The sequence below is a fragment of the Oncorhynchus gorbuscha genome, linkage group LG19 (assembly GCF_021184085.1).
Source record: "Oncorhynchus gorbuscha isolate QuinsamMale2020 ecotype Even-year linkage group LG19, OgorEven_v1.0, whole genome shotgun sequence".
Lineage (NCBI taxonomy): Eukaryota > Metazoa > Chordata > Actinopteri > Salmoniformes > Salmonidae > Oncorhynchus > Oncorhynchus gorbuscha.
In genome coordinates, this window is record NC_060191.1 from 45,088,249 (window position 1) to 45,115,443 (window position 27,195).

The window sequence follows — 27,195 nt, forward strand, 5'->3', positions numbered from 1 at the left end:
CTGAGATTTGGTAGTAACAGCATGGTTTGGATAAAGCGTATTCAATTCAGTATGTGTGTTATCCGTGTGCTGTGTGTCTGAACATACTTATGTAAGAGTTCAGGGAACACGTGCGTTGAGGTGTGAGGTTTCTCATGTGTTACCACCGGAAAACAGACTCCTGGCTGATACAGAGTGCTGCTCCTCTTGGGTCAGAGATGACTGGAGAGCTTCCACACTACCACCGGCATCATAGCTACCTGTCCCCCTCTATTGAATTTTACTCTAGACAAGAACGGCCTGACTGCAGTTAGCTGGGGAAAGATGGAGGGAGTTCATTCTAGCCTGCACTTAGGACAATACCTGGGTGAACGGGGATTGATAGGATCCAAAAACAAAGAGAGAAAAAGAGAGGACATGAAGAGAAAGGGGTGTGAGAGAGGCTGAACTTAATGATTCAGTCTTGCTCTGTAATGGTGTATGACAAGCAGCCCTAGACTGCTCCTCTACTGCGCCCATTAGCCATCATCCTGTATCCATCAGGAACCCAGGAGCGCCGGTGTCCAGACCAGAATAACAGGGATCTATCCTGCTGCTCCTGGCTTCCACACTGGGGCTGTGTTTGAGTGTGTGTGTTGGAAGTGGAGATCGATAGGGTGTAATGGCAAATTATGGGCTGGACCGCTGTCAGCGGAGGAAGCTGTTTCCCACCACCACAGAGAATACATGTAAAAGCCTTAATATAAACACAAATATCTATGATTACTCTTTTTTAAAAGGTTTTCTTTACCCCTTTTTCACAATATCCAATTGGTAGTAGTAACAGTCTTGTCCCATCGCTGCAATGCCCATATGGACTCGGGAGAGGCGAAGGTCAAGAGCCATGCGTCCTCCGAAACACGACCCGGCCAAGTCACACTGCTTCTTGACACATTGCTTGCTTAACCTGGAAGCCAGCCCACCAATGTGTCGGAGGAAACACTGTACAACTCAAGTCACTGTGCATGCGCCCGGCCCGCCACAAGGAGTAGCTAGAGCGTGATGAGACAAGGACATCCCGTTTGGCCAAACCCTCCCCTAACCCGGACGACTCTGGGCCAATTGTGCGCCGCCTCATGGTTCTTCCAGTCGCAGCCGGCTGCGACACAGCCTGGGATCGAACCGGGATCTGTAGTGACGCCTCTAGCGCTACGATGCAGTGCCTTAGACCACTCCGTCCCTCAAGCAGCCTATGATTACTAGTTCAAACGGACTGGGCTGGGGCTGACTGCATTGAATTGAAATAGCAGTTGAGATAAAAATAAGTCAGAGTTGATCGATCTGATAAATATGTATTTATTAAACGTCTACATATGTACATTCTAAGATAATAAGGCATTTAAGTTAAATTGTAAAAATATATTTTTTTATAAAAACACAAACACAAAAATAACACTTGAAAATATGTTGTACATTTGGCCCCTGGATGAGGTCAGAGGTGTGGGGTCAAGGGTCAGAGTCGAGAGGCCAAGCTGCTCCCAACAGAGGTGATGGCAGCCTTCTCTCTCTCCTTAACCTGGATCTTTTCCCAGTTCACCTCCACCTGATCAGGGGGGGGGGATTAGAGAAGTGGGTCAGTCTAATGGGACATAGTTTGATAGAAAGTGCACATTACCTCTTGTAACAAAATCCTGTCTAGTTTCAAAGAGAAGAAGTCTTTACTATTACAGAAGAAGAAGAAGAAGAAGAAGAAGAAGAAGTCCTTACTATTACTAATACTATTACTATTACTAACTGGTTAGTGTTCACTATATGACAGTCAAAAGCAATGACATATCCTAACCTGTCAGCGTACTGCATGAACCTCTTGTTGGTCTCTTTCTTGCTAAAGTCCTGCAGGAACTTGCAGGCTGTAGGCCTGCACTGTGTCCACATGGGTCTTATGTTTTACTGCCAGCTCCAACGCCCTGAGGACACATGAACCTTTCAGTCCCATTCACAGACGCATATGTAAGACAGACAGACCAACAGAAAGGCATGTCAGAGAGACAGAAATATTCAGATTCACAGGCAGACAGACATTTAGAGACAGACACACACCCCCACACCTGTCCCAGTTGTAGAGGTTGATGTGGACCTGTATGGCTTGGTAGACCAGCCTGTAGCAGAGTGGACAGTAACATGTGGGCCACTAAAGATTCCTTAGATGGCAGATCCTTGATAGAGTTAATATACTGCACCATAACCACCTGGAGAGAGAAAGAGAGAGAGAAAGAGATTGATGGAGGGTCTTACCTCTCCAATGGCAGCGTAGGCCACCTCCACTGTCGTCATGTCCCTATTGGCCATTGCCATGCCAGCGAGACACACCCACAGCAACTGGTCCTATAGAAACAGAGACAGACATTAAGCAAATAGGAAATTACATTTGCCATGCACACATTGTCTTAGCATAAATAAACACACACACCACGTACGCACGCATACACACACGCACTCACTCACTCACACACAAACAAACGCACACATCCACACATGATAGGGAGCAGGCATGAGTGCCAGGGGACAGTGAGCCGGGATATGGGGATATTTGTCACGGGGTGGGGGGGGCTGCTCAGCCTTACGGGCTGGTGGTGGCGCCGGGGCGTAGCGCGTGGCCCAGCCCTGACCACAAGGCCCTGCACAGGGGGGCTAGCTTAGCCCTGCTCGCCTGGGTCATTAAAGGGACGGGGCACTGAGAGAAGAGGGCTGTGTGTTATTAGAGGGATGGGAGGTCCATTACACTGGCGTCTCCACATGGACACTCTTCCCATTACCAGTCTGCTCATCCTCACAACACAGGACGCCTCGTTAGTGTCACTCTGCAGGGCACACACACACACACACACACACACACACACACACACACACACACACACACACACACACACACACACACACACACACACACACACACACACACACACACACACACACACACACACACACACACACACACACACCCTGTAAACTGATTCAGGACATGGAGACGTACTTAGACAAACATGCAGGCACATGCAGGCACACACGCACACAGACATAATGTCACTATAATGTCACTCCCATTCACTCTTAGTCACACTCAAACTACGCCACTCAACATTACCGTTGAAAGCAAAGCCCAGAACAACATCCTGATGCATCCTGTCATCTGAATCCTTCATTAAGAAAAACAACATTGGCCATAAAACTGTGAAGACAACAACAAAATCATCCTTTGCTAAAGCCACTAAATGCTGGTCAGAGAGAGATGGGCCAGTATCCTCCAATCAGAGGAGAGATTGTGGTTTTGGCTCACTGTTAGAGCCTGGCTGGGGATTTAGTCACACTGCTGGGCTGCCCATGTTTGTGTGACTGTGTACAGTATGGTTGTTTGTGTACAGGTCTATCAGCATGTGTGTGTCTATGTGTGTTGTGTGCGTGCGTCTGTTACCAACAATCAGTGCCATGAAAAGTATCCACAAGGGGCTAATCCTCCATACCTGGCTGACAGGACTTCCCCACAACACTCCTCCCACTCCGGGAAAAACCACACCAAACGGCCACGAAAGACCAAACCCTTACCAGAAATGGGGGAGGAAGGAGGAGGGGTGGCTATTTAAAGTGGTGACGCTCCTTCTTCCATACAGTGCATTCCGGAAGTATTCACACCCCTTAACTTTTTCCACATTTTGTTGTGTTACAGCCTGAATTTAAAATGGATTAAATTGAGATGTTGTGTCACTGGCCTACACACAATACCCCATCATGTCAAAGTGTAATTATGTACAAATTAATAAAAAATGTAAAGCTGAAATTTCTTTACCCAATAAGTATCCAACCCTTTTGTTATGGCAAACCTAAATAGGAGTAAAAAAATGTGCTGAACAAGTCACAATGAGGTGCATGGACTCACTCTGTGTGCAATAATAGTGTTTAACATGATGTTTGAATGATTACCTCATCTCTGTACCCGACACATACAAACATCTGTAAGGTCCCTCAGGTTGAGTAGTGAATTTAAAACAAAGATTCAACCACAAAGACCAGGGAGGTTTTCCAATGCCGTGCAAAGGGCACCTATGAAAAATACATTTAAAAAAGCAGACATTGAATATCCCTTTTAGCATGGTGAAGTTATCAATTACACTTTGGATGGTGTATCAATACACACAGTCATTACAAAGATACAGGTATCCTTCCTGACTTAGTTTCCAGAGTAGAAGGAAACCGCTCAGGGATTTCACCATGAGGCCAATGGTGACTTTAAAATAGTTACAGAGTTTAATGGCTGTGATAGAAGAAAATTGAGGATGGATCAACAACATTGTTGTTACTCCACAATACCAGCCTAAATGACAGAGTGAAAAGAAGGAAGCATGTACAGAATATGAAAAACATCCATCCTGTTTTCAACAAGGTACTAAAGTAAAACTGCAAATAATGTCTAAAATAGAAGGGCTAAAATAGAATCAAATCAAATCAAATCAAATTTATTTATATAGCCCTTCGTACATCAGCTGATATCTCAAAGTGCTGTACAGAAACCCAGCCTAAAACCCCAAACAGCAAACAATGCAGGTGTAAAAGCACGGTGGCTAGGAAAAACTCCCTAGAAAGGCCAAAACCTAGGAAGAAACCTAGAGAGGAACCGGGCTATGTGGGGTGGCCAGTCCTCTTCTGGCTGTGCCGGGTAGAGATTATAACAGAACATGACCAAGATGTTGGATAAGAGCAAATGTTCAAATGTTCAAAATGACCAGCATGGTCAAATAATAATAAGGCAGAACAGTTGAAACTGGAGCAGCAGCACAGTCAGGTGGACTGGGGACAGCAAGGAGCCATCATGTCAGGTAGTCCTGGGGCACGGTCCTAGGGCTCAGGTCCTCCGAGAGAGAGAAAGAAAGAGAGAATTAGAGAGAGCATATGTGGGGTGGCCAGTCCTCTTCTGGCTGTGCCGGGTGGAGATTATAACAGAACGTGGCCAAGATGTTAGAAGTCAGTTCTAACACACCAGTCAGTTTGGGTTCCGTGTTACTGTTTATTTCAGCTCTCCCTTGATGACGCGGAACCCAACCCGGCTGTGAGCATGCTCCAGCTTGCATACATTTATTTTGTCATCCCCACACCAAACGCGATCACAACACGCAGGTTAAATATCAAAACAAACTCTGAACCAATTACATTAATTTGGGGATAGGTCGAAAAGCATTAAACATTTATGACAATTTAGCTAGCTAACAATGGCCAAAGTGAAATGGAGACAGTAGATACAGCTGGTCTGTTGTAATATAATAAAGACTGTAGATCTAGCTGGTCTGTCATTTACATTTACATTTAAGTCATTTAGCAGACGCTCTTATCCAGAGCGACTTACAAATTGGTGCATTCACCTTATGACATCCAGTGGAACAGTCACTTTACGATAGTGCATCTAAATCTTAAAGAATACCTAGGATAGGATAAGTAATCCCTCTCACCCCCCCCCCCTTTAAGATTTAGATGCACTATCGTAAAGTGACTGTTCCACTGGATGTCATAAGGTGAATGCACCAATTTGTAAGTCGCTCTGGATAAGAGCGTCTGCTAAATGACTTAAATGTAAATGTAAATGACAGACCAGCTAGATCTACAGTCTTTATTATATTACAACAGACCAGCTGTATCTACTGTCTCCATTTCACTTTGGCCATTGTTATGGGCCTGCCCTCCCCTCAACAGCCTCAAATAGGGTATTTCATTTCAGAAATAATATTTTATATTATTAATTTCAAACAACGGCATTGGCATGAGAAAAACTTACCAGTCCAAAACGATGTCCTCTCTGTTCAAAAAATATTCCTCCATTTGGGAATCGCTAAATGAATCGTCCTCCAACAATCTCTGTCTCATTTTCCCGATCAATTTCTTCTCAAATTCTGTGTACATCTGTATATCTAGACTTAGATTTAGCTTTCCCTGACTTAGTCGCCATACTGATCCTTGCTCCTTCCGGTATGAAACTTCAATGGCAAATTACCCTCTTTACGACACAAGTTGGTCTTCCAACACATAAACATTACATATTGCCGTTTACCTCAGCTCATTGGCTGTCTACCCAGCTAGATTTCAAGATGATCCCTGGTCATTGGGTTAAAATACAGCCAATCAACGAAACAGCGGTCATATCATTGGTGCACAATGATGTCATTACTTGTTGTCGGTTTCTTTCAGTCAATACGTCCCGCGAAATGACCCATCTTTTTGGTTGTGTTGCAAACAAACCAGTTGATTGCAATGAAACCAAACATGACTGGAAAAGTCATGGAATGGAATGAGAATGGAATGGAATGAGACGGAATTCACGACACCAGCGGTTCACAAAATGTTTCGTGTTAGGCTATAAAAATGGATTTGATCAAACAAAAGACCATTCATTGTGTAACAATGAGCATTGGGATTGCAAACAGAGGAAGATCGTCAAAGGTAAACTATTTATTTTATTGCAGTTTGTGATGTTGTTACGCCTGTGCTGGTTGAAATAGTTGTTTTTTATGGGGCTCTATCCTCAGATAATCGCATCGTATTCTTTCTCAGTAAATCCTTTTTTAAATCTGACAACGCAGTTGGATTAGCAAGATTCTAGGCTTTCGAAAGGTGAGACACTTGTATTTTCATGAATGTTTAATAAGACTATTTATGTAGCGATCATCGTATGTTGTCGAATTCCATCCCGCTAACGGGTTCTGTGCGCAGAGAGGTTAAGAACAAATTCTTATTTATAATGACGGCCTAGGAACAGTGGGTTAACTGCCTTGTTCAGGAGCAGAATGACAGATTTGTACCTTGTCAGCTCAGGGATTCGATCTATCAATCTTTCAGTTACTGGCCCAACGCTAACCACTTGTCTACCTGCCGCCCCGTAATGTTGCTGCTACCGTCTCTTGTGACCAAAAAGAGGTTCTGGACATCAGAACAGCGATTACTCACCTCAAATTGGACAAAGAGTTTTCTTTAATACGTCGGATGGGGAGGATATACTACAAACACCCAAACAGGCCCTCATCCACGTCATTTGCTCAAGAAGGAAACAAAGATTTTGCGGAAAGAGATCAGGGTGCCTTGTGAGGATCAGGCAACGAGTGGCTAATCTGCCTTTGCCATCCGTCCTGCTAGCTAACGTTCAATCGCTAGAAAATAAATGGGACGAACTGAAAGCATGTATGTTCTACCAACGGGACATTAAAAACTGTAATATCTTATGTTTCACTGAGTTGTGGCTGAACGACGACATTAATAACATACAGCGGGCGGGTTATACACCCTATCGGCAGGATAGAACAGCAGCCTCTGGTAAGACACGGGGCGGGGGCTGATGCATATATATAAACGGCAGCTGGTGCACGATATCTAAAGAAGTCTCAAGGTTTTGCTCACCTGAGGAAGAGAATCTCATGATAAGCTGTAGACCACACTATCTACCTAGAGAGTTTCTGTATTTTCCGTAGCTATCTACATACCACCACAAACCGATGCTGGCACTAAAACTGCACTCGGTCAGCTGTCTACCGCCATAAGAAAACAGGAAAATGCTTATCCAGAGGTGACGCTCCTAGTTGCCGGAGACTTTAATGCAGGGAAACTTGAATCAGTTTTACCTCATTTTTATCAGCATGTTAAATGTGCAACCAGAGGGAAAAAAACTCTAGACCACCTATACTCCACACACAGAGACGCTTACAAAGCTCTCCCTCGCCCTCCATTTGGCAAATCTGACCATAATTCTATCCTCCTGATTCCTGCTTACAAGCTCAAATTTAAGCAGGAAGCACCAGTGACTCGGTCTATAAAAAAGTGGTCAGATGAAGCAGATGCTAAACTACAGGACTGTTTTGCTAGCATAGACTGGAATATGTTCCGGGATTCTTCCGATGGCATTGACTAGTACACCACATCAGTCACTGGCTTTATCAATAAGTGCATCGAGCACATCGTCCCCATAGCGACTGTACGTACATACCCAAACCAGAAGCCATGGATTACAGGCAACATTGACACTGAGCTAAAGGGTAGCACTGCCGCTTTCAAGGAATGAGACCCTAACCCGGAAGCTTACAATAAATCCCGCTATGCCCTCCGACGAACCATCAAACAGGCAAAGCGTCAATACAGGACTAAGATTGAATCGTACTACACCGGCTCCGACACTCGTTGGATGTGGCAGTGCTTGCAAACTATTACAGACTACAAAGGGAAGCACAGCTGAGCACTGCCCAGTGACACAAGCCTACCAGACAAGCTAAATAACTTTGCTCGCTTCGAGGCAAGTAACACTGAAACATGCATGAAAGCAACAGCTGTTCCAGACGACTGTGTGATCACGCTCTCCGCAGCCCATGTGAGTAAGACCTTTAAACAGGTCAACAAGGCCACAGGACCAGACGGATTACCAGGAAGTGTACTCCGAGCATGCACTGACGAACTGGCAAGTGTCTTCACTGACATGTTCAACCTCTCCCTGTCTGAGTCTGGAAGCAGACCACCATAGTCCCTGTACCCAAAAACACGAAGGTAACCTGCCTACATGAATACCGACCTGTAGCACTCACGTCTCTAGCCATGAAATGCTTTGAAAGGCTGGTCATGGCTCACATCAACACCATTGTCCCAGAAACCCTAGACCAACTCCAATTAGCATACCGCACCAACAAATCTACAGATGATGCAATCTCTATTGCACTCCACACTGCCCTTTCACCCCTAAACACCTCCCTCTGCAACTGGATCCTGGACTTCCTGACGAACCGCCCCCAGGTGGTCAGGGTAGATAACAACACATCCGCACAGGGGTGCGTGCTCAGTCCGCTCCTGTACTCCCTGTTCACTCATGACTGCCCAGCCAGGCACGACTCCAACACCATCATTAAGTTTGCCGATGACACAACAGCCTGATCACCGACAACAATCAGACAGCCTTTCGGGAGGAGGTCAGAGACCTGACTGTGGGGTGCAAGCATAACAACCTCTCCCTCAAAGTGATCAAGACTAAGGAGATGATAGCGGACTACAGGAAAAGGAGGACCGAGCACGCCCCCATTCTCATCGACGGGGTTGTAGTGGAGCAGGTTGAGAGCTTCAAGTTCCTTGGCGTCCACATCACCAACAAACTAACATGATCCAAACACACCAAGACAGTCGTGAAGAGGACACAACAAAACCTATTCCACCTCAGGAGACTGAAAAGATTTGGCATGGGTCCTCAGATCCTCAAAAGGTTTTACAGCTGCACCATCAAGAGCATCCTGACGGGTTGCTTCACTGCCTGGTATGGCAACTGCTCTGCCTCCAACCGCAAGGCACTACAGAAGGTAGTGCGTAGGGCCCAGTACATCACCGAGGCCAAGCTTCCTGCCATCCAGGACCTCTATAGCAGGCGGTGTCAGAGGAACGTCCTAAAAATTGTCAAAGACTCCAGCCACCCTAGTCATAGACTGTTCTCTCTGCTACAGCACGGCAAGCTGTACTGGAGCGCCAAGTCTAGGTCCAAGAGGCTTATAAACAGCTTCTACCCCCAAGCCATAAGACTCCTGAACAGCTAATCAAATGGCTACCCAGACTCATTGCCTCCCCCACTTCTACGCTGCTGCTACTCTCTGTTATTATATATGCATAGTCACTTTAATAACTCTACCTCCATGTACATAATTACCACGACACAGGTGCCTCCACACATTGACTCTGTACCGGTACCCTCTGTATATAGCCCCACTATTGTTATTTACTGCTGCTCTTTATTTATTTGTTATTCTTATTCCTTACTTTAAAAAAAAGTACTTTCTTAAAACTGCTTTGTTGGTTAGGGTCTTGTAAGTAAACATTTCACTGTAAAGTCTACTACACCTGTTGTATTTGGCGCATGTGATAAATACAATTTTATTTGAATAAACAATCGGACAGACACGAGACAACCGGACAGACACGAGACAACAAGATCGACATGAGACAATTACATTTACATTACATTTACATTACATTTAAGTAATTTAGCAGACGCTCTTATCCAGAGCGACTTACAAATTGGTGCATTCACCTTATGACATCCAGTGGAACAGTCACTTTACAATAGTGCATCTAAATCTTAAAGGGGGGGGTGAGAGGGAATACTTATCCTATCCTAGGTATTCCTTAAAGAGGTGGGGTTTCAGGTGTCTCCGGAAGGTGGTGATTGACTCCGCTGTCCTGGCGTCGTGAGGGAGTTTGTTCCACCATTGGGGGGCCAGAGCAGCGAACAGTTTTGACTGGGCTGAGCGGGAGCTGTACTTCCTCAGTGGTAGGGAGGCGAGCAGGCCAGAGGTGGATGAACGCAGTGCCCTTGTTTGGGTGTAGGGCCTGATCAGAGCCTGGAGGTACTGAGGTGCCGTTCCCCTCACAGCTCCGTAGGCAAGCACCATGGTCTTGTAGCGGATGCGAGCTTCAACTGGAAGCCAGTGGAGAGAACGGAGGAGCGGGGTGACGTGAGAGAACTTGGGAAGGTTGAACACCAGACGGGCTGCGGCGTTCTGGATGAGTTGAAGGGGTTTAATGGCACAGGCAGGGAGCCCAGCCAACAGCGAGTTGCAGTAATCCAGACGGGAGATGACAAGTGCCTGGATTAGGACCTGCGCCGCTTCCTGTGTGAGGCAGGGTCATACTCTGCGGATGTTGTAGAGCATGAACCTACAGGAACGGGCCACCGCCTTGATGTTGGTTGAGAACGACAGGGTGTTGTCCAAGATCACGCCAAGGTTCTTAGCGCTCTGGGAGGAGGACACAATGGAGTTGTCAACCGTGATGGCGAGATCATGGAACGGGCAGTCCTTCCCCGGGAGGAAGAGCAGCTCCGTCTTGCCGAGGTTCAGCTTGAGGTGGTGATCCGTCATCCACACTGATATGTCTGCCAGACATGCAGAGATGCGATTCGCCACCTGGTCATCAGAAGGGGGAAAGGAGAAGATTAGTTGTGTGTCGTCTGCATAGCAATGATAGGAGAGACCATGTGAGGTTATGACAGAGCCAAGTGACTTGGTGTATAGCGAGAATAGGAGAGGGCCTAGAACAGAGCCCTGGGGGACACCAGTGGTGAGAGCGCGTGGTGAGGAGACAGATTCTCGCCACGCCACCTGGTAGGAGCGACCTGTCAGGTAGGACGCAATCCAAGCGTGGGCCGCGCCGGAGATGCCCAACTCGGAGAGGGTGGAGAGGAGGATCTGATGGTTCACAGTATCGAAGGCAGCCGATAGATCTAGAAGGATGAGAGCAGAGGAGAGAGAGTTAGCTTTAGCAGTGCGGAGCACCTCCGTGATACAGAGGAGAGCAGTCTCTGTTGAATGACTAGTCTTGAAACCTGACTGATTTGGATCAAGAAGCTGGCCAAGGACGGCACGTTCAAGAGTTTTGGAGAGAAAAGAAAGAAGGGATACTGGTCTGTAATTGTTGACATCGGAGGGATCGAGTGTAGGTTTTTTCAGAAGGGGTGCAACTCTCGCTCTCTTGAAGACGGAAGGGACGTAGCCAGCGGTCAGGGATGAGTTGATAAGCGAGGTGAGGTAAGGGAGAAGGTCTCCGGAAATGGTCTGGAGAAGAGAGGAGGGGATAGGGTCAAGCGGGCAGGTTGTTGGGCGGCCGGCCGTCACAAGACGCGAGATTTCATCTGGAGAGAGAGGGGAGAAAGAGGTCAGAGCACAGGGTAGGGCAGTGTGAGCAGAACCAGCGGTGTCGTTTGACTTAGCAAACGAGGATCGGATGTCGTCGACCTTCTTTTCAAAATGGTTGACGAAGTCGTCTGCAGAGAGGGAGGAGGGTGGGGGATTCAGGAGGGAGGAGAAGGTGGCAAAGAGCTTCCTAGGGTTAGAGGCAGATTCTTGGAATTTAGAGTGGTAGAAAGTGGCTTTAGCAGCAGAGACAGAGGAGGAAAATGTAGAGAGGAGGGAGTGAAAGGATGCCAGGTCCGCAGGGAGGCGAGTTTTCCTCCATTTCCGCTCGGCTGCCCGGAGCCCTGTTCTGTGAGCTCGCAATGAGTCATCGAACCACGGAGCGGGAGGGGAGGACCGAGCCGGCCTGGAGGATAGGGGACATAGAGAGTCAAAGGATGCAGAGAGGGAGGAGAGGAGGGTTGAGGAGGCAGAATCAGGAGATAGGTTGGAGAAGGTTTGAGCGGAGGGAAGAGATGATAGGACGGAAGAGGAGAGAGTAGCGGGGGAGAGAGAGCGAAGGTTGGGACGGCGCGATACCATCCGAGTAGGGGCAGTGTGGGAGGTGTTGGATGAGAGCGAGAGGGAAAAGGATACAAGGTAGTGGTCAGAGACTTGGAGGGGAGTTGCAATGAGGTTAGTGGAAGAACAGCATCTAGTAAAGATGAGGTCGAGCGTATTGCCTGCCTTGTGAGTAGGGGGGAAGGTGAGAGGGTGAGGTCAAAAGAGGAGAGGAGTGGAAAGAAGGAGGCAGAGAGGAATGAGTCAAAGGTAGACGTGGGGAGGTTAAAGTCGCCCAGAACTGTGAGAGGTGAGCCGTCCTCAGGAAAGGAGCTTATCAAGGCATCAAGCTCATTGATGAACTCTCCGAGGGAACCTGGAGGGCGATAAATGATAAGGATGTTAAGCTTGAAAGGGCTGGTAACTGTGACAGCATGGAATTCAAAGGAGGCGATAGACAGATGGGTAAGGGGAGAAAGAGAGAATGACCACTTGGGAGAGATGAGGATCCCGGTGCCACCACCCCGCTGACCAGAAGCTCTCGGGGTGTGCGAGAACACGTGGGCGGACGAAGAGAGAGCAGTAGGAGTAGCAGTGTTGTCTGTGGTGATCCATGTTTCCGTTAGTGCCAAGAAGTCGAGGGACTGGAGGGAGGCATAGGCTGAGATGAACTCTGCATTGTTGACCGCAGATCGGCAGTTCCAGAGGCTACCGGAGACCTGGAACTCCACGTGGGTCGTGCGCGCTGGGACCACCAGATTAGGGTGGCCGTGGCCACGCGGTGTGGAGCGTTTGTATGGTCTGTGCAGAGAGGAGAGAACAGGGATAAACAGACACATAGTTGACAGGCTACAGAAGAGGCTACGCTAATGCAAAGGAGATTGGAATGACAAGTGGACTACACGTCTCGAATGTTCAGAAAGTTAAGCTACGTAGCAAGAATCTTATTGACTAAAATGATTAAAATGATACAGTACTGCTGAAGTAGGCTAGCTGGCAGTGGGTGCGTTGTTGACACTACACTAATCAAGTCGTTCCGTTGAGTGTAATAGTTTCTGCAGTGCTGCTATTCGGGGGCTAGCTGGCTAGCTAGTAGTGTTGTTTACGTTACGTTGCGTTAACAGAACGACAATAGCTGGCTAGCTATCCTAGAAAATCGCTCTAGACTACACAATTATCTTTGATACAAAGACAGCTATGTAGCTAGCTATGTAGCTAGCTACGATCAAACAAATCAAACCGTTGTACTGTAATGAAATGAAATGAAAATGTGATACTACCTGTGAATGCGACCGGGTTGTGAGTCTATTCGGTAGACGTTGGCTAGCTGTTGGCTAGCTGTTGGCTAGCTAGCAGAGTCTCCTACTTTAAGGACGACAAATAGCTGGCTAGCTAACCTCGGTAAATTAAGATAATCACTCTAAGACTACACACTCTAAACCTAAACAACACAATTATCTTGGAACGAAGATACGAAGACAGCAAAGACAGCTATGTAGCTAGCTAACACTACACTAATCAAGTCGTTCAGTTGAGTGTAATAGTTTCTCCAGTGCAGCTAATCAGTGGACGTTAGCTAGCTGGCTAGTGAAGACTACGTTAGGACGGCGAAATACGATAATTACGCAATTATCTTTGATACAAAGACGGCTATGTAGCTAGCTGAGAAGAAATTGCTAAGATTATACAAATCAACCCGTTGTGCTATAATGAAATATAATGAAATGTAATGAAATGTAATGAAAAAGTTATACTACCTGCGGGAGCGAAGTGCCGATGCGACCACTCGCTCCAAACCGGAATATGTGTCAAGGAGTATTGACACATAGTTTTAAATTGAGAGACGAGATTAAAGTTTTCACTTGCCTGACCGCTTGACGAGTTTCTCACACGACTGGCCTATCTGGGGGATGTTTTTTCTCACCTGAAAGATCTGAATCTAGGACAGGGACTCACCGCAACTATAAACTGGATTCAGTCTATCACAGTGCCATCCGTTTTGTTACCAAATCACCTCATACCACCCACCACGGCGACCTGTAAGAACAGACCAATAGAACAGACAGACAGACAGACAGACCAATAGAACAGACAATAGAACAGACCACACAGAAATGAGGAAAGAAATTTGACACACTGAGACCTGTGACAAGACATTAAGATACACACACACCCCACTTCCAAAGGGTGACAGTGAGTTCCCAAGCTGCCTGTTGTTACCACGCCATGGTGGGGGGAACCAATAAGGAGAAATCACATTCACTGATCTGTGGCCCCCCAGCCCGTGTGGCCCCTCTCGGGGGCTGAGTGTTTCCCCTGGGACCAGAGCTCTGGTTCTGTGGTCCCTCTGGCCCTGCTTTGCTCTGCTGCAACCCACAATGTGCTAGCAATTACAGGCCGCTAATTACACCATTCATCATAAATAACTGGCTTTTAGAGAGGGCTCAGACGTCATGGCTCAGAGCAGCCCTCCACTCCTGGGTAGGGTAGGGGCAGGGCCAGGGAGACAGCAGCCCTCCATTCCTGGGTAGGGTAGGGGCAGGGCCAGGGAGACCGCACCCCTCCACTCCTGGGTAGGGTAGGGGCAGGGCCAGGGAGACAGCAGCCCTCCATTCCTGGGTAGGGTAGGGGCAGGGCCAGGGAGACCGCACCCCTCCACTCCTGGGTAGGGTAGGGGCAGGGCCAGGGAGACAGCAGCCCTCCACTCCTGGGTAGGGTAGGGGCAGGGCCAGGGAGACAGCAGCCCTCCACTCCTGGGTAAGGTAGGGGCAGGGCCAGGGAGACAGCAGCCCTCCACTCCTGGGTAGGGTAGGGGCAGGGCCAGGGAGACAGCAGCCCTCCACTCCTGGGTAGGGTAGGGACAGGGCCAGGGAGACAGCAGCCCTCCACTCCTGGGAAGGGTAGGGGCAGGGCCAGGGAGACAGCAGGCCTCCACTCCTGGGTAGGGCAGGGCCAGGGAGACAGCAGCCCTCCACTCCTGGGTAGGGTAGGGGCAGGGCCAGGGAGACAGCAGCCCTCCACTCCTGGGTAGGGTAGGGACAGGGCCAGGGAGACAGCAGCCCTCCACTCCTGGGTAGGGTAGGGACAGGGCCAGGGAGACAGCAGCCCTCCACTCCTGGGTAGGGTAGGGGCAGGGCCAGGGAGGCAGCAGCCCTCCACTCCTGGGTAGGGTAGGGACAGGGCCAGGGAGGCAGCAGCCCTCCACTCCTGGGTAGGGCAGGGCCAGGGAGACAGCAGCCCTCCACTCCTGGGTAGGGTAGGGGCAGGGCCAGGGAGGCAGCAGCCCTCCACTCCTGGGTAGGGTAGGGGCAGGGCCAGGGAGACAGCAGCCCTCCACTCCTGGGTAGGGTAGGGGCAGGGGCAGGGCCAGGGAGACAGCAGCCCTCCACTCCTGGGTAGGGTAGGGGCAGGGCCAGGGAGGCAGCAGCCCTCCACTCCTGGGTAGGGCAGGGCAGGGCCAGGGAGGCAGCAGCCCTCCACTCCTGGGTAGGGTAGGGGCAGGGCCAGGGAGGCAGCAGCCATCCACTCCTGGGTAGGGTAGGGGCAGGGCCAGGGAGGCAGCAGGCCTGGTGTTAGCCATCTGACCCTGGATTATTTCACACCATTATTCTATTTTCAACATAATGTGAAGCGTTTTTTAAAGATGTGTTTTGTACAGTATTTGGTGTTGAATATGATGTGTGCTCTGCTCTATACAGATCAGACTCATTCTGCACCGGACCAGGGAGTCACCATAGAATGTCCCCACGAGAATGTCCCCTCTCCTGTCAGGTGTGTGTTACCTTGGCAAAGCGGCAGAGGCGCAGTGCGTCCTCCCAGCGAAAGGAGGCGCTGTACTCATGCAGCACGGTGGTGTAGGTAAACTGCTGTACACCAACGAGCAGTCACCTGGGTCCCCACATAGTTCAGGATGTGGGCCACAAGGCTGAACTCACAGTGGAGGGGGACAGACCGACAGATATAGAAATACATTCTGTACACACAGCCACTCAGCCGAAGGGCAGCCACTCAGGAATCTCTTTTAAACAGCTTTACCACAACATGAAAACATTTCAGACGAAGCAGTACCTTTTATTTCCGATAATGGGGAACTGATTTCTGTGTGTGTGTGTTTGTGTGTGTTTGTGTGTGTTGTGTGTGTGTGTGTGTGTGTGTGTGTGTGTGTGTGTGTGTGTGTGTGTGTGTGTGTGTGTGTGTGTGTGTGTGTGTGTGTGTGTGTGTGTGTGTGTGTGTGTGTGTGTGTGTGTGTGTGTGTGTGTGTGTGTGTGTGTGTGCGCGCACATGTTACCTGGCGTCTTTCATGTAGAGTGTTTTAGCCAGCAGGTCCAGTGAAGACCGCACCGGGATAGTGCCACACAGTGAACTGTGTGTCCTGAATACCACACAGGATGTTAGCGGAGTCATTCTAGGACATGGTGTGGACCTATTGAGCAGGATAGAGACAGACAACACACTCTTATTGACTACACTCAGAATAACTAACTATAAGCTCTACCACATGGTGTGTAGACCATAGTGCATGTGGGTTATGGTTAGAAGGATCTATCTGGTAGGCTTTAGGTGCTTAACAACACAAAGCAGTTTGAAATCTATCTCCCCCTCCCTTTCTCTCTTTCCCTCTCTCCTACCTATCTTGCAGATGTTGTGTTCTCTGTTGATGCGGTGCACAGCGGTCAGGTACAGGTCACGGTTCTTGTCTATGACTGCGATCTTCCTCTCGCTGGACGGGCCACACTGGTCCAGAGCTATCTTCACCACCTCCATCTGGCACACACACACACACACACACACACACACACACACACACACACACACACACACACACACACACACACACACACACACACACACACACACACACACACACACACACACACACACACACACACACACACACACACACACACACACAGGTTCACATAAGCAGGGCAAACTGAACCACCAGTGTCAAACCCCACCAGTCCCCATAACACATACACTTACAATAGTGTCTTTTGATACACATCTCTTCTCAACACATGATCACCCAAATCACAGGCCACCTCCTCTCCTCCTCCACACTCTCTAGTCCCCAGTACAGCCCTGAGTATACAGGAGGACTAGGAGGGAACAATTGAGGCCAGATCAGAGGGAAGAGACTCAACTCAGAGGGAAGAGGTGGAGGAAAGGGGAGACAAGAGGGAGAAATGGGGGAGGCAAGAGAGTGGAAGGGGGTGCCAGCAGTCTGACCCCACAGCTCCTGGCCCATACTCCCCAAAAGGGGTGTATATGCGTGTGTGTGACTGTGTGTGTGTGCGTGTGTTTCAGAGCCAGCTGGCTCCAGTGCAGTGCTCCTCTGTCTTGGAGCTGTGGAGTGCTGGCAGAGACAGTAACTACTGATCCTGGCCACTTCTCCTCCTTTTCTCTCTCTCTAATTCACTCCCTCTATCTTTATCCCTTTCAGTCCTGTTCTTCCTCCATAACCCTCCCCCTTTCTCTCCATCTCTTTCTCACACACATGCACTCACTCCATTTTCCACACAGGCTGTATGTCTCCCTCTGAACTATGAAGTTTCTTCTTTCCCCTCAACACCACTAATTCTTCTCTCTGTCTTCTCTCCATGGCTCCCTGACCTTTTCACCCTGGCCTGTTGGGGGCACTCGAACCCATAGCTACCCTGAGGCACAGGTCTAGGATCAGCTTACCCTCCCCCAATCCTAACAGGTTGCTCAATGTAACAGTATGGATTAAGACGTAGGCACGTGGAGATATGCACAGTCTTCTCATGTCAGTGTGTGCACACTAACAGGAGTATGTAATGTGTGCTGTGACTGACTGTTGCTGTGTGTTGGTTGGTGAATCACCCAGGCTTCCCTTCACCCAGGGCTTTCCCCGTCAGGGCACCAAACAGAGATGATTTGAGGAAAAGAAGAGAGGAGAGGACAGAGCGAGCAGGATAATGATGGCAAATGGTCATTGTTCCAGTCCTGCTAAAGTCATTTCTCCAGCGTTTTATCTCCTGGTGAAGTGTCATCCTCTTGTTGACAAAGTGCTCCTGATGTTTCAATGTGTTTAACGGCTGTAAATGTCATTGAGTAAAAAAGATTAAGGCAAATCTCGCCCTGCTCTGTGGCCAACAAAGTTTAGTATTGTACTAGTGAAGGGACAGCTCGGCTGGCCTTCCACTCACCCTTCTCATCGCTCTTGTCCCGGATGGCGATGGTGGCGTTGCTAAGGGAGACTGACTGGGCATTGAGGATGTCCGTTCTCATGCCGGGGAATCTGGGCGTGGAGATGAGACGGCCCTCGTAGGAGAACACATTGACCCCCCGTCCAACAGGAAGTGTCTGAGACAGAGAGGCAAGCAGCACAGAACTGTGACTCAGAGTATTGTTTCTTCATCCTATGTAATGTATTCTCAGTGAATTTGGTGACGTTTTTTTCTCAGTTCAGTGAAGTCAAAGGGGGGGGTTGGGTGTAACCGATGTGAAATGGGAAGCTAGTTAGCGAGGTGCTTGCTAATAGCGTTTCAATCGGTGCAGTCAGTTGCTCTGAGACCTTGAAGCAGTTGTTCCCTTTGCTCTGTAAGGGCGATGGGTAACGATGCTTCGTGGGAGGTTGTTGATGTGTGCTGAGGAGAGGGTCCCTGGTTCGAGTCCAGGTAGGGGCGAGGAGAGGGACGGAAGCTATATTGTTACACTTACCCTGTAAGCAGTCTATGGACAAGGTATGACAGCAACCCATGAAAGCATATTAGGTTTAGTTTACCTGGCAACTGTTTCAAATGCTAACTTTTAGCATTAGTGGCATAAATCCCAAATAAGTCAATGGCATCTATATTAGCATTTTTGCGCTTCATATCCAAATCATCTATAGGTAACATCATTGAGTTACACAATCCATTTTAAAAAAAACATTAGGATGATTTGTGGTCCTTCTGTAGCTCAGTTGGTAGAGCATAGCGCTTGTAACGCCAGGGTAGTGGGTTCAATCCCCGGGACCACCCATATGTAGAATGTATGCACACATGACTGTAAGTCGCTTTGGATAAAAGCGTCTGCTAAATGGCATATATTATTATTATTATTATATTATTTGGATTGCTGTCAATACTTATCTATAGACTGCTTACAGGTTGTGGAAATCAATATATCATTTTGTAAATTCACCATCTAGTGGTCAGAACCTGGTAATATCAGGATGTAGGAACTTAACAATTTCAGTGACTCATTTCTCTGAACAAGGAAAAAAACCATTTCATACTCACTGGGAATAGGATGAATACATTACATAGGATGAACACATTACATAGGATGAATACATTACATAGGATGAACACATTACATAGGATGAACACATTACATAGGATGAACACATTACATAGGATGAATACATTACATAGGATGTACACATTACATAGGATGTACACATTACATAGGATGAATACATTACATGGGATGAACACATTACATAGGATGAACACATTACATAGGATGAATACATTACATAGGATGAATACATTACATAGGATGAACACATTACATAGGATGAACACATTACATAGGATGAACACATTACATAGGATGAAAACATTACATAGGATGAACACATTACATAGGATGAACACATGAATACATTACATAGGATGATTACATTACATAGGATGAATACATTACATAGGATGAATACATGAATACATTACATAGGATGAACACATGAATACATTACATAGGATGAACACATTACATAGGATGAATACATTACATAGGATGAATACATTACATAGGATGAACACGTTATATAGGATGAACACATTCTATAGGATGAACACATTACATAGGATGAACACATTACATAGGATGAACACATTACATAGGATGAACACATTACATAGGATGAAAACATTACATAGGATGAACACATTACATAGGATGAAGACATGAATACATTACATAGGATGATTACATTACATAGGATGAATACATTACATAGGATGAATACATGAATACATTACATAGGATGAACACATGAATACATTACATAGGATGAACACATTACATAGGATGAATACATTACATAGGATGAACACATGAATACATTACATAGGATGAATACATTACATAGGATGAACACACTACATAGGATGAACACATTACATAGGATGAACACATTACATAGGATGAACACATGAACACATTACATAGGATGAACACATTACATAGGATGAACACATTACATAGGATGAACACATTATATAGGATGAACACATTACATAGGATGAATACATTACATAGGATGAACACATGAACACATTACATCGGATGAATACATTACATAGGATGAACACATTACATAGGATGAATACATGAATACATTACATAGGATGAATACATGAATACATTACATAGGATGAATACATGAATACATTACATAGGATGAATACATGAACACATTACATAGGATGAATACATGAATACATTACATAGGATGAATACATGAATACATTACATAGGATGAATACATGAATACATTACATAGGATGAATACATGAATACATTACATAGGATGAATACATGAATACATTACATAGGATGAATACATGAATACATTACATAGGATGAATACATGAACACATTACATAGGATGAATACATGAATACATTACATAGGATGAATACATGAATACATTACATAGCATGAACACATTACATAGGATGAATACATTACATAGTATAAACACATTACATAGGATGAATACATTACATAGGATGAACACATTACATAGGATAAACACATGAATACATTACATAGGATGAAGACGTTACATAGGATGAACACATGAACACATTACATAGGATGAACACATTACATAGGATGAACACATTACATCGGGTGAATACATTACATAGGATGAACACATGAATACATTACATAGGATGAACACATTACATAGGATGAACACATGAATACATTACATAGGATGAACACATGAATACATTACATAGGATGAAGACATTACATAAGATGAACACATGAATACATTACATAGGATGAACAAATGAATACATTACATAGGATGAACACATTACATGAGATGAACACATTACATAGGATGAACACATTACATAGGATGAACACATTACATAGGATGAAAACATTACATAGGATGAACACATTACATAGGATGAACACATGAATACATTACATAGGATGATTACATTACATAGGATGAATACATTACATAGGATGAATACATGAATACATTACATAGGATGAACACATGAATACATTACATAGGATGAACACATTACATAGGATGAATACATTACATAGGATGAATACATTACATAGGATGAATACATGAATACATTACATTGGATGAACTCATGAATACATTACATAGGATGAACACATGAATACATTACATAGGATGAACACATTACATAGGATGAACACATTACATAGGATGAACACATTACATAGGATGAATACATTACATGGGATGAACACATTACATAGGATGAACACATTACATAGGATGAACACATGAATACATTACATAGGATGAACACATGAATACATTACATAGGATGAATACATTACATAGGATGAACACATTACATAGGATGAACACATTACATAGGATGAACACATGAATACATTACATTGGATGAACACATTACATAGGATGAACACATGAATACGTTACATAGGATGAATACATTACATAGGATGAACACATTAATACATTACATAGGATGAACACATTAATACATTACATAGGATGAACACATTAATACATTACATAGGATGAATACATTACATAGGATGAACACATTTCATAGGATGAACACATGAATACATTACATAGGATGAACACATGAATACATTACATGAACACATTACATAGTGTGAATACATTACATAGGATGAACACATGAATACATTACATAGGATGAACACATTACATAGGATTAACACATTACTTGAACACATGAACACATTACATAGGATGAACACATGAACACATTACATAGGATGAACACATTACATAGGATGAACACATTACATAGGATGAACACATTACATAGGATGAACACATGAACACATTACATAGGATGAACACATTACATAGGATGAACACATTACATAGGATGAACACATTACATAGGATGTACACATTACATAGGATGAACACATGAACACATTACATAGGATGAACACATTACATAGGATGAACACATTACATAGGATGAACACATGAACACATTACATAGGATGTACACATTACATAGGATGAACACATTACATACGATGAATATATTACATAGGATGAACAAACAATACTCAGCCACAGCTCCATTCTACTTGTCAGAGAGCTGATGCTATAACCTCCTTGTTGGGGTGGGATTGGCTTGGGCTGTGGGGGGTCCTAGTGGGGCTTTTAACCATTTCTTTGGATCCTCGTGTCTTACTCATTGTTATAAAAAAGTTTGGTCCAAATCAGATGTTAGGTACTATATTTATTTAATATATTATGAATCCTATCAATTAAAATGGACAATTTGGGTGCAATGAATTATTGTAATTTCTCAGAGATCAAATTATATTTCAACAAAGTAATGTTGCAGGAATGCTCATCTTATCTGTTTCTATCAACAGAAACTATTTCAGAACAATCTGAGATGGTGGGAGTTGAAATCCTCTTTCTGGTGCTTTAAGAGTTGGAACAACCCAGAGGAGAGAATGATGAATGTCCATCTCTTTGTTCCCCACTGCAGTCAGGCTTCCATAGCCAGACCTGCTCTGCTAATGGCACACACTCGCACTCTCACACACAGTTCTCACAAACACACACACAGAGTGAAAGAGGGGGAGGGAAAGAAAAGGAGAGGGGGTCCAGAGATCGGCGCAACAGGGAGATAGGCGCAACAGGGAGATAGGTGCAACAGGGAGATAGGTGCAACAGGGAGATAGGTGCAACAGGGAGATAGGTGCAACAGGGAGATAGGTGCAACAGGGAGATAGGTGCAACAGGGAGATAGTTGCAACAGGGAGATTGGTGCAACAGGGAGATAGGTGCAACAGGGAGATAGGTGCAACAGGGATAGGCAAGATGGGAAAGACTAAGAAATGGAGGAGGGACAGAATGAGATACAAGGATAAAGAGAGACTTACTTCTCAGCCTGTATAATGAGGCTGACGGTCCCCTCCTTCAGGTCAAAAATGAGAGGTGTGTTCCAGTTAGCACTGGAGGCGTAGCACTGGAGAGAGGTGGTGACCACTGGGTGACCGTGGGCCGGAGAGGCTTTGGTGACCTGGTCCCTGAACTCCAGAACATCCCCCGCATCATTCACCACATTACCCACCTGGGTGATGGAGATAGAGAGAGAGAGAGAGAGAGAGAGAGAGAGAGAGAGAGAGAGAGAGAGAGAGAGAGAGAGAGAGAGAGAGAGAGAGAGAGAGAGAGAGAGAGACAGTTTAGGAACACACACACACACAGGAACATGCACATGCCGCTAAGATCTTGACCCACAAACACATTGAGTTACAAATCATCTGAAATACTAACAAACTAATTGTAACAAACAGACTACAGCATACACACACACACAATACCTATTTTCTGAGACACTCATAGATGTTTCGTCGGTATGGAGGCACTCACGTAAACTCCAGAGTGGATTAACTGTTGATATACACAGGAAACAGCCCATGTCTAAGCATAGGACAGGAGGGACCAGAAATGCCTGGTGTGGAAACGTACGTCCGCGTGTGTGTTTGGGTTAGGACAGTAGGGGACAGAAATGCCTGGTGTGGAAACGTACGTCCGCGTGTGTGGTAGGGTTAGGGTTAGGACAGGAGGGACCAGAAATGCCTGGTGTGGAAACGGACGTCCGCGTGTGTGTTAGGGTTAGGACAGGAGGGGACAGAAATGCCTGGTGTGGAAACGTACGTCCGCGTGTGTGGTAGGGTTAGGGTTAGGACAGGAGGGGACAGAAATGCCTGGTGTGGAAACGTACGTCCGCGTGTGTGTTTGGGTTAGGACAGTAGGGGACAGAAATGCCTGGTGTGGAAACGTACGTCCGCGTGTGTGATAGGGTTAGGGTTAGGACAGGAGGGGACAGAAATGCCTGGTGTGGAAACGTACGTCCGCGTGTGTGGTAGGGTTAGGGTTAGGACAGGAGAGGACAGAAATGCCTGGTGTGGAAACGTACGTCTGCGTGTGTGTTAGGGTTAGGGTTAGGACAGGAGAGGACAGAAATTCCTGGTGTGGAAACGTACGTCCGCGTGTGTGTTAGGGTTAGGGTTAGGACAGGAGAAGACAGAAATGCCTGGTGTGGAAACGTACGTCCGCGTGTGTGTTAGGGTTAGGACAGTAGGGGACAGAAATGCCTGGTGTGGAAACGTACGTCCGCGTGTGTGTTAGGGTTAGGGTTAGGACAGGAGAAGACAGAAATGCCTGGTGTGGAAACGTACGTCCGCGTGTGTGTTAGGGTTAGGACAGTAGGGGACAGAAATGCCTGGTGTGGAAACGTACGTCCGCGTGTGTGTTAGGGTTAGGGTTAGGACAGGAGGGGACAGAAATGCCTGGTGTGGAAACGTACGTCCGCGTGTGTGTTAGGGTTAGGACAGGAGGGGACAGAAATGCCTGGTGTGGAAACGTACGTCCGCGTGTGTGTTTCTACTTTTTTCACCCGTTAGGATAAAAATGTTCTTCCACATTTCCCCTGTGAATGAATGAATGAAATGTGGTTTTCCACCAGCAGGTAAAAGGTGTGCTGGGTATTTATTTAACGGTTTAAACATCATCCTTCTTTAACCCCCACTAACAACCCAAATTTACTCACCAAACAACCAGGAATAAAAATGTTTAACCGCGAAGTGGTAAATTTAGCCGCCTGATTCACAAACCATTGGCAGATGTGCACTTTTTCTTTAAAAGAGAGGGAGAGAAAAAAAAACTGCAAGCCTGAAAATAAATGGCTGAAGACACAGGTTTGTTTGGTTAACGCAAACAGTGCTCAGTGAGGGTTGTCTATGGTGAGAGTGCACGTGTGTGTGCGTATGCGCTTATCCACGTGTGTGTGTCCGTTACAGTGTATGTGCGCACGGGGGTGTGTTGACCGCGTGTAAACGCTACCTTGTGGTTTCTGAAGTTTAAACACACTCTGTGACGGAGGCTGCTATACAGGCTAGCCATTGTCACTGGTCCACACTGGGAGGCTTATAGCATAATGTATAGCCACAAGTACCCAGGCCTGGGGAATAGTCTGGCCCTTTAAAATAGCCTGTTAACTTCACCTCACTTGCGTCTGCCTCTCACACCGGCCCATTCGCCCTCAGTTAGCTGTCTCATTAATTCATTTAGGCTCGGGGACTGTTTGGCTTCTTAGGTGAAGTAAAGATTAAGACTTTTTCTGGAGGTTTAACCAATCATATGGCATAAGGAACCGAAACACCTGCATGGTCCTCCTCTTGGTGAGGGTGATCTGTGTGTTCTACCTGCATGGTCCTCCTCTTGGTGAGGGTGATCTGTGTGTTCTACCTGCATGGTTCTCCTCTTGGTGAGGGTGATCTGTGTGTTCTACCTGCATGGTTCTCCTCTTGGTGAGGGTGATCTGTGTGTTCTACCTGCATGGTTCTCCTCTTGGTGAGGGTGATCTGTGTGTTCTACCTGCATGGTTCTCCTCTTGGTGAGGGTGATCTGTGTGTTCTACCTGCATGGTTCTCCTCTTGGTGAGGGTGATCTGTGTGTTCTGCCTGCATGGTCCTCCTCTTGGTGAAGGTGATCTGTGTGTTCTGCCTGCATGGTTCTCCTCTTGGTGAGGGTGATCTGTGTGTTCTACCTGCATGGTTCTCCTCTTGGTGAGGGTGATCTGTGTGTTCTACCTGCATGGTTCTCCTCTTGGTGAGGGTGATCTGTGTGTTCTACCTATATGGTTCTCCTCTTGGTGAGGGTGATCTGTGTGTTCTACCTGCATGGTTCTCCTCTTGGTGAGAGTGATCTGTGTGTTCTACCTGCATGGTTCTCCTCTTGGTGAGGGTGATCTGTGTGTTCTACCTGCATGGTTCTCCTCTTGGTGAGGGTGATCTGTGTGTTCCACCTGCATGGTCCTCCTCTTGGTGAGGGTGATCTGTGTGTTCTACCTGCATGGTCCTCCTCTTGGTGAGGGTGATCTGTGTGTTCTGCCTGCATGGGCCTCCTCTTGGTGAGGGTGATCTGTGTGTTCTACCTGCATGGTCCTCCTCTTGGTGAGGGTGATCTGTGTGTTCTACCTGCATGGTCCTCCTCTTGGTGAGGGTGATCTGTGTGTTCTGCCTGCATGGTCCTCCTCTTGGTGAGGGTGATCTGAGTGTTCTGCCTGCATGGTTCTCCTCTTGGTGAGGGTGATCTGTGTGTTCTACCTGCATGGTCCTCCTCTTGGTGGGGGTCCCTGTGAGCTGCGTGCCGTCTGCTGACCAGTGTTAGGCTTCTCCAACGCATACGACCACTAGAGAGAGACAGAGAGAGAGAGAGAGAGAGAGAGACAAAGCGAGAGAGAGACAGACAAAGAAAGAGAGAGAGACAAAGCGAGAGAGAGACAGACAAAGAAAGAGAGAGAGAGACAGACAAAGAAAGAGAGAGAGAGACAGACAAAGAAAGAGAGAGACATACAGACAAAGAAAGAGAGAGACATACAGACAAAGAAAGAGAGACTGACAAAGAAAGAAAGAGACTGACAAAGAAAGAGAGAGACAGACAAAGAAAGAGAGACTGACAAAGAAAGAGAGAGACAGACAAAGAAAGAGAGAGACATACAGACAACGAAAGAGAGACTGACAAAGAAAGAGAGAGAGAGACTGACAAAGAAAGAGAGAGAGAGACAGACAAAGAAAGAGAGAGAGAGAGACAGACAAAGAAAGAGAGAGACATACAGACAAAGAAAGAGAGAGACATACAGACAAAGAAAGAGAGACTGACAAAGAAAGAGAGAGAGAGACTGACAAAGAAAGAGAGAGAGAGACAGACAAATAAAGAGAGACTGAC

At 46.4% G+C, this 27,195-nt stretch overlaps 1 pseudogene; it reads right to left on the reverse strand.

The window, feature by feature from the left end:
- Positions 1 to 1,949: 1,949 nt before the first annotated feature.
- LOC124004997 lies at positions 1,950 to 26,781 on the reverse strand (annotated as a pseudogene).
- Between the last annotated feature and the right edge of the window lie 414 nt (positions 26,782 to 27,195).